General features: G+C 47.5%; 1 long non-coding RNA gene across 1 annotated transcript in view; it reads right to left on the bottom strand.

Annotated features, from left to right (window-relative positions):
- LOC118169849 overlaps window positions 1–12,407 on the bottom strand; it is a 19,429-nt gene extending 7,022 nt beyond the window's left edge. The window contains exons 1-2 of the long non-coding RNA XR_004752311.1: window positions 12,395–12,407; window positions 4,911–4,914 (exon numbers count right to left, since the gene is read on the bottom strand). This is a non-coding gene — a long non-coding RNA (uncharacterized LOC118169849). The remainder of the gene's footprint in view (window positions 1–4,910; window positions 4,915–12,394) is intronic.

Raw genomic sequence — 12,407 nt, 5'->3', positions numbered from 1 at the left:
GAGCCAGCACCAGGGACCAGAACAGGAGCAGAGCTGGGGGCTGGGAAAGGCCTGACCTCCCCCTCGGGCTCCCTCCCTGCACTAATAGGAACCACATGCTCGGCCGCAGCCACGGCGGCAGGCTGCGGGCGGTGGGGAAGGGGACGAGGCTGCCCCTCATCCCGAGGGATGCTCAGAGAGACTTTGTGGCACCCCTGTCCCCCAGGCCACATGAAATGCAGGAATGCAAGAGACACCTAGGAAAAGCTGGGGAATACTCGCTCTTGGGCTGGTTGCAACACTTTGTCTGCTTTAAGCTGAAAAAATAAAGGGTGGCAGGAGGGATTTTTCCTGCTTCCATGAGCTTCTTTTCACCCTTAACCATGCCCTTGCTTCTTCACTTTTATGAAACGTGGAAGAAAATCCCAAACCAGCAAAAACTGTCGGTTTCCAAGTCTCGGTATTGTTTGTCAATTTTCCCATGAGAAAATCTGAGCATTTCCTTTAAGTTGCCATTTGTCCAGAAGAAGCTCCATTTTAAGCAGGACCTGGCGGGAAGCTGGCTTCCCCAGAAAACAGGGACCAGCAAGGATTTTCCAGCAGCACCCAATGTGTGGCATTTATGTCCGTTGCCTTCTCTCTCCCCACGCTTGTGTGATGCCCAGGCAGGAATGCAGGAGCCCTCGTCAAGTGTTTGAGCCAGAGCTGGCCCCTATATGCAGGGCCCATTTTGTCTTCTATTTCTGGTTATATTTACTCCCATTCTTTCATTCTCATTTTTTATGCTTCCATTACAGGGAAGGTCAAAAATGCTTCTGCCTGCAGGCCTGCTTTGTTAAACTTCAGATGTTCTCCAGATGTTCAGCAAGGGGGTTTATGTAACAACGACACAATTTGGGCCACATTTCTGTGTTTTTCTCTGACTAAACACTCCTCATTTGAGGCAATGCTGATTCACAGCCCTTCGTGGGAAGATGATGGCTTGAGGAGGAGGGCATCTCCGAGGCTGCTGTATCAGTCTGATGGGACTCCTGAAACACGTTCCCCTCCAAAAAAAAAAAAACACATGAAAAAATCCCAGCAGCACAGCAGGCTGGGACAGCACAGGGCTGCAATCCTAAAGGACAGAGCAGAAAGTAGAGGGGGGGGAGATTGCAAACAGGCCTTGAGGTTGGTGCAGCCAGCTGCAGAAGTTTTATCACTCCTAAGAACAGTCCTTGCAAAGGATTCCTCTTCTCCATGGGCTTATCTGCTCCTTCCTTGCTGCCAGTGGTTTGAGACCATTTCACAGGCCTGTCAGGGCAACTCTTCCCACAGCCTGCAGCCCTGTAGCTCAGCCAAATTGCTGTTAATGATGCTGGCGCAGGACCTCAAGCTGTATGACAATAAGTATCTACTCTAGGATGATTTTGAACTGCTTATTTAAAATTATTTAATAGCTATTTCAGTGCCTACAATTCATCGAGGGAGCAAAGGACCATTGTCTAGCCTATAGCAAAATAACTGAATGTTCAAATATTCAAATGCCTCTTGCTTATCCTGTGTTTTGGGGCTTGTTTTAACTATATTATTCCCAAACGTGTTTTAGTTTGAGTTTTGTTTTGTGTTTGTCCAATTGCATGGCCCTCGACCATGTAAGCCTGTGAGCAAAGAGTAGAGGAACGGCTGTAACCCATTAAGAAATACAGGACTGACACACAAAAGAGATTCTGAGTGAACTCAAGACCATGGAGGAAGACATGCCCCCAGCACACAGTACCATCACCGTCCTTCTCCAGGTAAAGGACCTGAGAAGCTGATGGCCTCCCTCCCCTAGCAATGCACGGGATGCAGGAACATCCCGTGGCGTGGCTCTGGGAGACTTGCCTACTGCAGTTTCAGCTACTGCTAATTCCCATCGAGAATTAAGTCATTTGTATTATAAATATCTGTAACTGGACTAAATTAGTTGCTTGTAGTGTTCTGGTTAGGCTGAGAAGATGTTAATTAGGTAAACAATGAATCTTGGATTGGCTCTTCACAGTGTCTTCCTTGCTTGCCTGTAGCCAAGCTTACAGGCAAGAAGCAAGCAATAAGCATGCTCTGCCAGGGTTTTTCTCCTCAAATTACATCCTCACTGTCTGTCAGGAGATCAGGCTGGGTGCACAGCTTTCCCTACTTTTTTTTTTTTTTCAGAAATAATCTGTCACATCGGCCTAGTACCTGCATCACCCACAGCAAGCTGGAGAAGTGCTCTTGGGACTTGTGGCAATGAAAAGCTCTGGAGGGCATATGGCAGGAGGGAAGCCACAGCCAGCTGGCCCAGCAGTTGCCTCTCCAAGAAGAAAAGAGAGGACTCCAGAGGACTGTAGATATACCTCTGAAAAGAATAATTTTTGCTGTTTATTTATTTATTTATTTATTTATTTTGGTCTTTCTGCTTCAGTTTCTCACACTTGTGTATCTTTGGGGGTGAGGAAAATCAGTTCATAAACAGAAATTTGGCAAAAGGAGCTATCAAAACATCTAATTCTGCAGAAGCTAGAGCTGTTGCTAGCAAACTTCTCATTCTGCTTAGTAATTGCACGCAGCTTGGTATGCAAGTGCTCAGTTTCATCTACCTGCTAACCCTGCCATAAGGCAAACCCCCCTGGAAGTGCTACACTCTGCTGAGAGGTGCTGTGGACCCAGGGCGTTGCTGGCACACAGGAGCAGCTGAGAGAAGTCCTGGAGACCTGAGGGCCTTCAAACCTTCTGTGAAGCACACTGCGACAGCTACACTGCCTTTCCAGCGGGAAACAAAATGCATGGCACAACTTATCCCATGAGACATGGCTGCGGCCACTCCATTGGCCTGTCTCAGCAGCGCATCAGTCCCCATCCCACCCATTGCTGCAGGCACCCGCAGGAAACACTGCTTGTCTTTGTCATTCACCCCACTGGAAATGTTGGTGTTTAACATGCAAGCTGCTGAACAAAGCACAAAAAGCAGCTGGGGAATCTCTTCTTGATAGTAATATATTAAAAGGGAATAAGAATGAAATAACAGAAGCTGGAGGCAGTGCAGACGCATCCTACCCCTGCTATGCTTCTGGAGACATTTCTTATTCTTTTCTGGCCAAGGACAATTTTTGGTTATAGTACTTTTTTCTGCGCAGAAAAAAAAAAGGGGGGGGGGGGGAGGGAGATTAATTATTTCTTGAAATAAGATGAGTTAGTGTTTCGTGTTACAGTCCTTTTTCGCCTGTAACACAGGCACAGACTGTGCTGCCCTCTGACTGTGTCCTGGAGCCAAGAAACCTGCTTTGGACACTCCTTTGGATTAGTGTCAAAATGGCAACGAACTGAGCCTCTGTTTGCTATAGCAGAAATGGCGCCTGGCTGCTGTACTGTTTCACAGCTCCTTTGCCCTCATGGAGCACGACTTCTTGGTCACATCTGCACCCCACTGGTCTCTTTTCTGGATTCCTTGAAAATCGCAACACTTGTAAGCTCGCAATTTCTCCATGTCCCTGAAACATGACATTAGCACTCACATGAGGCTCTCTCCTCATGTCAGACACCAGCCGCAGAGATTCCTCCCTGCTCAGCCAAGTTGCACAGCGTGTTTTCTGTCTGTCTTGCTGCTGGGATGCTGCACAGTGACAGTCAGGTTGGTGTGGTGATGCCAAGAAGAGCTGAAGGAGAAAAAAATCAGAATTTCCAACCCACGGGAAATTCCAATGCATTGACAAGTATTTTTTGTCTTGGGCACAAAGAATCTAAGTCCTAAACTGGTCCTGTACAATAAAATGGTCAAAAAAAATTATGGTACAAAGATACTGATGCATTTTACATCAAGTCCTTTCATTATTAGGAGGCACCTCCTGCCAGGTGTTTTCACATCCCCCAACAACAGATCTGCCCAGAGTGTGAACAACACAAATGTTAGCTCCTGTGAGAAGAGGCAGGACTGGCTGCGATGACGGTTTGAATGGAGTATTTGGAACAAGCAGAAAATGAAAGCCCGTCAGCTCTCCAGACACAGCGGGGGCACACAATGAAGAAACCTCCCAGAAACTGCAAGAAACCAGAGTAAGTTTTCCATTGGGAAAAAAAAAAAAAAAAAAAAAAAAAAAAAAAAAACACTTGGGAAGCCATCCTCCTGACACCATCATCTGAACTGGTTTCATAAAGCACATGTTTTAGCAGTCCTGGTATAGCCACGGGCTTAAGACCTTGCCTAAAATCTGTTTTTCACGGTCAGAAAGCCAAATAGCAGCTAGTGCCTCACCAAACCTTGGTTTCATTAGTCACAGAAGCACCTAGAAATAAACCATGAAGAAACTTTTAGAGGTCATTTAGCTCATTTTCTAACTTTAAGGTATGTTTTGCCACACAGACTGCATATTTGTTCCCCTGTCAGATGGGTGGTTTGACCAATCTTAAAGAGCTCCAAACACGGAGATGTTACTGCATTTGTAGGCAATCTCTTCTGGAGCAAGTCACGGCTGCTGTTTACAGCACCGCAAGTAGTGCAGCCATTGCTACTTTTGGCAACCACGTCCGAGTGTCCAACCTAAATATCTCTTGCTGCCGTTTCATCTGTTACTTCTCATCCTCTCCACTGAAGGAGTGGGGATCACCTTCCCCTTTCTATTTCAGAGTCATTTGCCAGCCAAATTCTCTTGCTTGTGTTTTCATTTTTCTCTCACAACCTAGGCACCCAGTTCTTGTTCACAGAGCCAAAGCCTTTTCCACCTTCCTCCCTGCTCCTGGGTCTGTCCGGGGCAGTTTTTGCATCTTGTTGAGCAGTCTGCATGGCCAGCCTTTCATACGTGGCCAGCCCATGTGTTAGTTACATGGTGATTGTTTAATTCTGAGATCTCTACCCAAAAAGGTGAGCCCATGGTTGTCTGTCAGTCAGTTCACCCGTGTCCCTGGCTGCCTCCATGGTCTTGCAGGGACAGGACAAAGCTTTTCCAAGACCCTGTGTAATGACTTAATAACCCAAACTCGACTTCTGGCAAGGAAAAGTGAGATCCTCGAGACGTCTGTTTTGCAATGTTGTCCTAGAGACTGGAAAGGCATTAAGGCACAAGTTGTCTGTATACAGGCAGCTTTGAAACAATTAACTGGCCCAAGCAAGCTGTGGAAGGCAACCTCTGGTTTACATGTGGATCAATAGGCTACACTCAGTTATCCATCTTCAGTAACAAGCTTATCACAGCCAGCAACAAATCATTTTCTAAGCTGAAGGTTGAAATCTGAGCTGGTATCCCAGAAAATACATGCCTAATACTGCTCACAGTCACAGAGGCAAGGCCAGGAGGTGCTTGACAAGAGCAAATAAAATGCATCCTTCCACAGAAAGGAGCCGAAGAGATCTGGAGCTGCCAGACCACGCAGCTGTGTGCACAGGAATGCACCCGCACCCCGCAGACCTGCACGGCAAGGCGCAGCTGTGAAATGAAATACAGCGAGCAGGGAGCCCCAAAGCAGGCACACACCTGGGACAGGCACCCGCAGCCACTGCCTGCGTGGGCCTCCCCTGCAGGATGGCAAAGCCCCCATCCTGCTGAAGCTCCCTCCCTGGGAGAGCCTGTCCTTTCTCTGGGTGATCTCAGCACCTTCCCTGCTGCCCGGCAGCTTTTCTTTTCCCTGAGGCTGCTCCCTGTCGGCTGGGAACCTCTGAAGTCTTGTTGTTTATCCCTCCTTGCCTTATGTGTGGGGGGAAAGGCTCCTCCGTGTCCTCCCAGCTTTTCAGAAACAAGCTTTTCCTGTGGCAGGGCAGGGGGATTGGCTCCTCCTGGCACCTCAAACCCCAGGCACTACTGTAAACCACGAAGGGCTTTCTGCAACAGCACAAATGCATCTCTTGCAGTCAGACTGAGACCATATTTCATGGCATAGGACAAAGCAAGCAGTGCAGGAATAAGTGTGCCAGGTTAGCACCTAGAACCCAGCTCCTCACTGCTCTATCAGCCTGGAGAAAAGGCATCTCTGTCAGGTTCTGGCTGGGGTTTCTCTCCTGGCTCTGTTATAGACAGCAGTTCAGACCTTCATACACATGGATATTAGCTCAAAGAGCTTGTCAATAGCTTCTGAAATCCCCACAAATCCCTCTCTTGCCCTAAAGAATCCAGGTCCTCAGCTGCTCCATCCAAGTCACATGTATTTCTGCATAAATGGGAAATTAAGCCCAGAGTGCTCCTGAGGATTCTGGGCTTCTGATAGTACCTCTGGCAATAAAATTATCCCTGCATATACTATTATGTCTTGCTTAATATGAGAACAAAACACAGCTACATATGATGTTTTCCATGGGACCTGAAGTACATGAAATTTTTTAAAGGCAGCTTGTAAAAACAGCATGTTGCTTTTCTGATTTTCTAGGGCAAGCCAGTCCTGGATAAAGATCAGGCCGTCAGCTTTTCTGGCCAGCGTGGAAGCGCCGGGCACGCACGTAGCTGAGGGCGGCTGGACGCCTCCCATCTGGATCCCCACAGCTCCTTTGAAAAGTGTATCAAAAGGGGTCTGGGGGGGGATGACACGAGCACATGGTGGGTTGCTGAGCTGAAACCTGCCGTAGCAGCATGATGAGCCAGCCCAGCACTGCCCCTGGGTCCTGCTGGATGTGTCATTTATGGCGCACAGCTGGCAAACCCCTCCATGGGCTTGACCGAACACTTTGTACCCAATGCGTGGCACATGTCCCAGGCCCCTTTTCCTTCCCCCTGCCCTGTTAATACAGCAATGTTAGTTCCCGTAATGAAACAGCCAGCTCCTCCCTCGAGCCACCCAGCTGAGATTTAACACCGGGCTGGTTTGCGCAGGAAATTGGTGTTGGTTTTACTGGCCGTGGCAACAAGGAGGGAGACGACCATGTGGAGCAAGGTGGGAGCAGGCTAAGCTGGCGTCATTTCCCCGTGCAACGCCCCTGGGTCTCGCAGGCCCCTTCCTGCAGCTCCTCGCAGTGCAGGAGGAGGGCTGCATGCAGCGATAGCAATGCTGCTCTGAGGCCGAGTGTGCTCTGAGCTTGTGAGATCCGTGCAACCTGGCCTAGAGTCTCTGCATCCCAGTGGTTTCCAGTTTCTGTTGGTGTCTTATGATTCAGCCCACGCTGTCCCTTTGCTGTGCAAGCTGGCAGTCTGTCCAGCTCATTTGCAAGCAGGCTGGCCCTGGGAATGCGGTGCTGTCCAACCCAAACGGAGCTGCTCCTTTTGCATAGTCTCAGGGGATTTGGGACTTCCTGTACATTCGGGTTCCCTGAGGCCCAAAACATTATGCATGTAGGGTCTGGGAAGCCCCTCATGCACATGGCAAGACATACACAAAAAGAGCACTGTGATGGTAAGCGCTGCACAAGCAGGCAGTGAGTCAGTTATGGCATTGCCACATCCCTAGAGCTGTGTCACCCAGCTGACGACAGCTGCTGTCTGGGTGCTCTGGCAGATGCCGTCTGGCTGACAAACAGGTACCACTCCAGCACCGAAGGCAAAAAGCGTGCTGGCTAGGCAGCCTTTCCATACCCTCTTTAGCATAGGGAGGAGAATTCATGCGAGGAGACAATGTGCCATGAGAAACTATAATACAGAAGTGCCTGGCCTGCATCGTAAGGACAGAAATGACCATGTGAGGATCCTCAAAATTCTCAGGGTGCTTGTTGCCTGGGAGCTATTGCACAATTCAAACTCTTCTGTTTTGAAAGCAGAGTAGTTTCTGATTATCTTGTGTCTGGTCTCCAGGTAATGCCATAAGATACCAAAACCAAGTTTAGTTAATAAATGTGTTTGTATAATATTTGTTGACTGTGATGTCTGATGACTTTATTAGGTAAAGAAAAGAGAGATAAACACTTTATAGGAGCTATTTTGCTGGTGAGGAATTGCAAAACACAGACATTACAAGTTTGCCCAAGACCATGACTTAAGGCTGTAGGAGAATTAGGAACTGAATGCCTCCCCCTTGATCCCCACATTTAAGAGACTCTGGGGAAAACAACCTGGGTGCACGGGGGACACAAGCCAAAGGCAGTGATGTGTTGTGACGTCAAGCTTCAGTTCAGACACACTTCTGGCTTAATGTTGTCTGTTCTTCCTTCACTGTGCAGGAGCAAAGGAGCACTCTGCTGGGTCAGCTATACTGGCTGAATGCTGTGCACTACTGCCAGGATAGGTGCCTTTATTTGTAAGTCATTTGGAGATTATTTATTTCCTATAGCTTGCGCTATCTTCATTGAAGTCTCCTTCATCTAATCTAATCAGTCTGGATCGTCCCGTAAAAGGGACAATAAGCATATCTGGAGTAAAATCAACTAGAACCCTGTCAGACATGCCAGAAGGTGACAAACTGTCTCATACAAGCCCCATTTCACACCACTGGCTACGAAGGACATCATGGTGTCTGTTTCAGAAGTGCATGGATACTTGTGATCATAAGAGCAGATGCTACCATTCAGCTCTGGTAAATTGTTATCACGTATTTCCGTGAGCTCAGATAGCTCAATCAAGCCTACATTGATCATTTTTTTACACTCAATTGATTTTGAGACCCAGATTTGAAGCACATGTTCACTGTGCAGTTGTGAAATTGGAACTGAAGTGCTCACAGCTGAAGTTGACCCACAAACACTGTTTTTTTTTTATTGCTCTTTAACTAGCGATTGCTTGTTATCCACAGGAAAGGACATATGTGTTGCATTAGTAAAAATAGATGTATTACTTTGGGCATATTTTCCAGAAAATTTCCATTAGAAATGTCAAAAAAATCTTTATTCTGTCAAAACATTTGAAAAGTCCTATATGTAAAAAATTGTTTCAGTGAATAAAGGCCTGATAGTTTTCACTGCTGTGTTAGAAGAAATTTAGTAAGCAAGTGATTTTGATGCAATGTTGAAAGGAACTCTTTGCTGAATCAAAAAATAATTTTCTTATCTGAGTATTTTTGTTCATTTTCTTTCCAAACCTGAATGGTCTCTGCCAGAGCTAGGCCTATGCCTATCACCACGCTGTGTCCGGGGGTGGAGAGAGGAGCAGGGGCGAGCTGCATGTTTCTTGTCTGTGTGAAAGAGCAGCAGCTTACAGAAAGTACAGTATCTTGTGCTGATTTTGCTGCTTAGTCATCCTGCAGTAACTAACTTGGCAGCTGATCTTACCCCGTTCCTCGCAAATGTTTCCATTTAAGGCAGGGGATTTTTATTTCCCTTTGCCTCCAGTCTCCACACAAATGGAAAGTCTCCAAAGAGGGAGGCCATAGATTTACATTAGAAGAAACCAGATCCGTGTGCTCATACTGCGTGTTTCAAGCATCTCTTATGGGAGCGCACCACCCAGGAGGCTCAAGGGACTGATGAGGGATCATTTTGGCCAGAAGTCGGTGCTGTGCCCGCCTGGTGACAGGAGCACGGATGTCATTGCTGTTATCAGTATTTTCCCTGCCTGGGGCTCAGAGATGCTGTGAAGGAGAAAGCCGCAGCTATTTGCCCTGCAGGTCCCTGCTGGCCACCAGGAGCAGCTGGGTGCTGTGCCCAGCCCTGCAGGCAGACCTCCGAGGTGACCTCCGAGGCTGTGCACACCAGCAGCCGAGAGGGGAATGGGAGGAAAGCCTGTGTGCTCCTTGATGGTCTCTGGGAAGAGAGGCTGTGGTTGCTCATGTAGCAGTGGGCTGAGAACAACTGAGAAAAATATATATATCTTTTCCTAACCTGGAGCACTGGGCTGGAGAAATCACTGATCTTTTGCTTAAGCAAAACTTCAGCTAGGCACTGAAATCCCTGAGCTTTTTGCTTCTGCTCCATGGACTTTTGTGGAAACGAAGTAAGTGAAACCTGGGCTGAGATGCCAGACATGGCTTGGTGCAGAGTGGGACTCCCTCCCCAACCCTGGCAAGGTAGAAAGGGTGCAAGAACTGGAGCACTAGACTGGCAGCTGCCTCCTTCCACTCTTCAGCAGGTTAACCATGGATAACCTCTCCATGTCTGAAATGTTTCCTTTCAAGTGTTTGGCTAAGTTCTAGGTATTCTGTAGAAATATTTGATTTCTGGAGAAATCTTTTGAAAACAGAGCATTGTTTTTTCCAGCCAAAGAGCCTAATCTTTGCCAGAGCCAATTCCTCTACAATCAAAGCATTCAGCTCCTCTGTCCAGAAGAGACCTGGTTGTGATTAGAGCCACTGTGGGAAGAACAAATGTGTTATTACTGCCTGGACCTGTTGATGAACTCCTGTCTATAGCTTTTGGCTTTCTGGCCTGTGTTATGACAACGCTTGAAGAGAAGATGAGAGCCATTTAAAATCATCACACTGTAATGTAGCATCCTTCACCCCAAGTCTTGGGATGCAGAGACTGTGTGCATTATTCCTTTTTCGGGAGCTTGAGAGAAGGAAAATAAAAGAGGAATGCCTACAGCTGCTGCCCCAAGGAGATGCTCCGACAGCAGCTCTGGAACACCAGAGCTGGAACCATGCAGCGGGGTCCTGGGGCCCACACTGTCCTGCACAGGGGAGAAAGGCTTGGGGAGGGACATGTGGAGCAGTGGTCCGATGCTGCTGCTCCAGCTAATGGGGTGTCTGCCATGGAGGGACAACACAGTGAGCGTGCAGTAGGTGTACGTTCAGATGGCTGTCGTGTTCCGGGATGCTGTTCTGCACAGGCAAGGGATGGAGTTTATTACACCGTAAGCTCTGTACCCTGCTCCGGGGGACAAGGGATGGAGACTGACATGTGTCTGTGTTTAGACTTGTAACCCTCTTAGTTCCAGTGTTTTCTAGGGTGAGGGTTGTTGTTTTACAGAGTGTGTGCACATGTTGTTATCCTGTCTGGCCAAACTGTCTGGAAGGAAGCGTAGAGCTTCATAACCTCCGTTGCTCATCCCTGCTCCACTGCTGGTGGGCAAGGAGTGCACAGGGGTTCCTGCGGTGGCTGCAGCACCTACACCAAGGCTGCAGAGCAGCAAACACAGACCTGGTGCTGCTTATATCTCTTATCAAGGGTTTCAACAGCAAAACACCAGACCAGAGGTGAGCTTGATATTTGCTCGTAGAGATGAAACATGGCAGAGGCTTTGTAAAAGCCAACTGCTCCCTGCTGTCTCCTGCTATCAGATGCTGGCAGGCCCCAGTCCTCCCCCCCAAGGAGAGTTCTGCTCACCACCGGCCAAAGCAGCGGTCTCTTGATGGGATCCATGTGTTGTTGATGAGAGGTCTGGAGAACTTAATCACCCCTGGCCTGGGGTTTTCTGTAAAGCATTCCCACAGCCTTCAATTATCTGGATTCTCCAGAAGGAACGTGGGAGGCTGATTTCCCCACAGGGTTTCCAGTGACTTCCACAAAGCCTTCCTTCCCCATTTCCCTTTTCTAGACCTTTTCTACCTTTTATCCTTCTCATTGTGCTTGTCCTTGTGCCTCTATGCATGTGGACTATGATCACAGAAGTGCCTTTTAGTTTTAGGTATCCTACAGAAAGGACATTGATTCTGCCTTCATGAGGCAGGGAAGAGCGCAAGTATGAGCAGGCTGCTGGGAAGGATGTTCATGTTGGCCTGACCTAATGCACTGTTCAACTGCTAAACCTTTAAACTCTTCCTGAATGCAGACTGTTGAGCCTGACATGATCACTGCCACGATTTTAGGATAGGCACAACCTATTTACATTGTGACTTCCTTAGGCCTTGGGCCAGGGCTGGAGAAAAGGCACGTTTTTAATGCAGTTCTGCTAGTTGTGCTGCTGCACACAGAGGCACTCAGGGAGGTAAGGCCAACCATTTCAGGACCCGTTACACTGCCAGAGCAATGTAGAGGAAAGCAATATAAAATGAAAATCTGTTTTCTGCGTCCAAGAAGATTATTTTTAAAGAAACACATGTTGAAAGACTACTTACTCATTTCTGCTCATTTCTTTAGAATTTCCTAGTAGCTGGAGGCTGTAAGAGTCTGGAGGGATGAGGGATAGATGGGAGAATGAGGAGCTGTATGTCAAAGAAAGTGAGTGAGTGCATGCCTGCAGTTTCACCTCCCCAGTGTTAATTTTGTTTATCACACACTGAAGCTGGAAAATCTCAAGCCTGTTTGGACTGGAGATAAGCATTTATGTTCCACTGGCAGCCTTAAGGAGAAGTAGTTTAAACACAAGATGCTGTTTATCATTAGCAGGTGATCAAAATTACTTTGTTTGATGTTGAAAGTTGGGTTCAAATTAATGCTCAAATGAAGGACATGGGCATTCAGTTAAACAGGTAACAGGATATGTCAAATCCCTGGCACAAATCTTTTAACTTTCTCGTGACCCTGATCTCTTGGGCTGGTTTAAGGTATTGTCAAAAAAGAATCAAGGGAATAGTGGCAATGCTGCTGTCTTCTGTAACTCTCTATTGCTGACTTGCTCTGCAGGGTATTTGCTTGTTTTGTCTCAGCAACATATTAATAATGCGACCCATTAGCTTTGCTTTGTAGGAGGACCTTGAAGCCAGGT

The sequence above is a fragment of the Oxyura jamaicensis genome, chromosome 7 (assembly GCF_011077185.1).
Source record: "Oxyura jamaicensis isolate SHBP4307 breed ruddy duck chromosome 7, BPBGC_Ojam_1.0, whole genome shotgun sequence".
In the NCBI taxonomy this organism is placed as follows: Eukaryota; Metazoa; Chordata; class Aves; order Anseriformes; family Anatidae; genus Oxyura; species Oxyura jamaicensis.
This window is presented reverse-complemented; position numbering and strand designations above follow the sequence as displayed.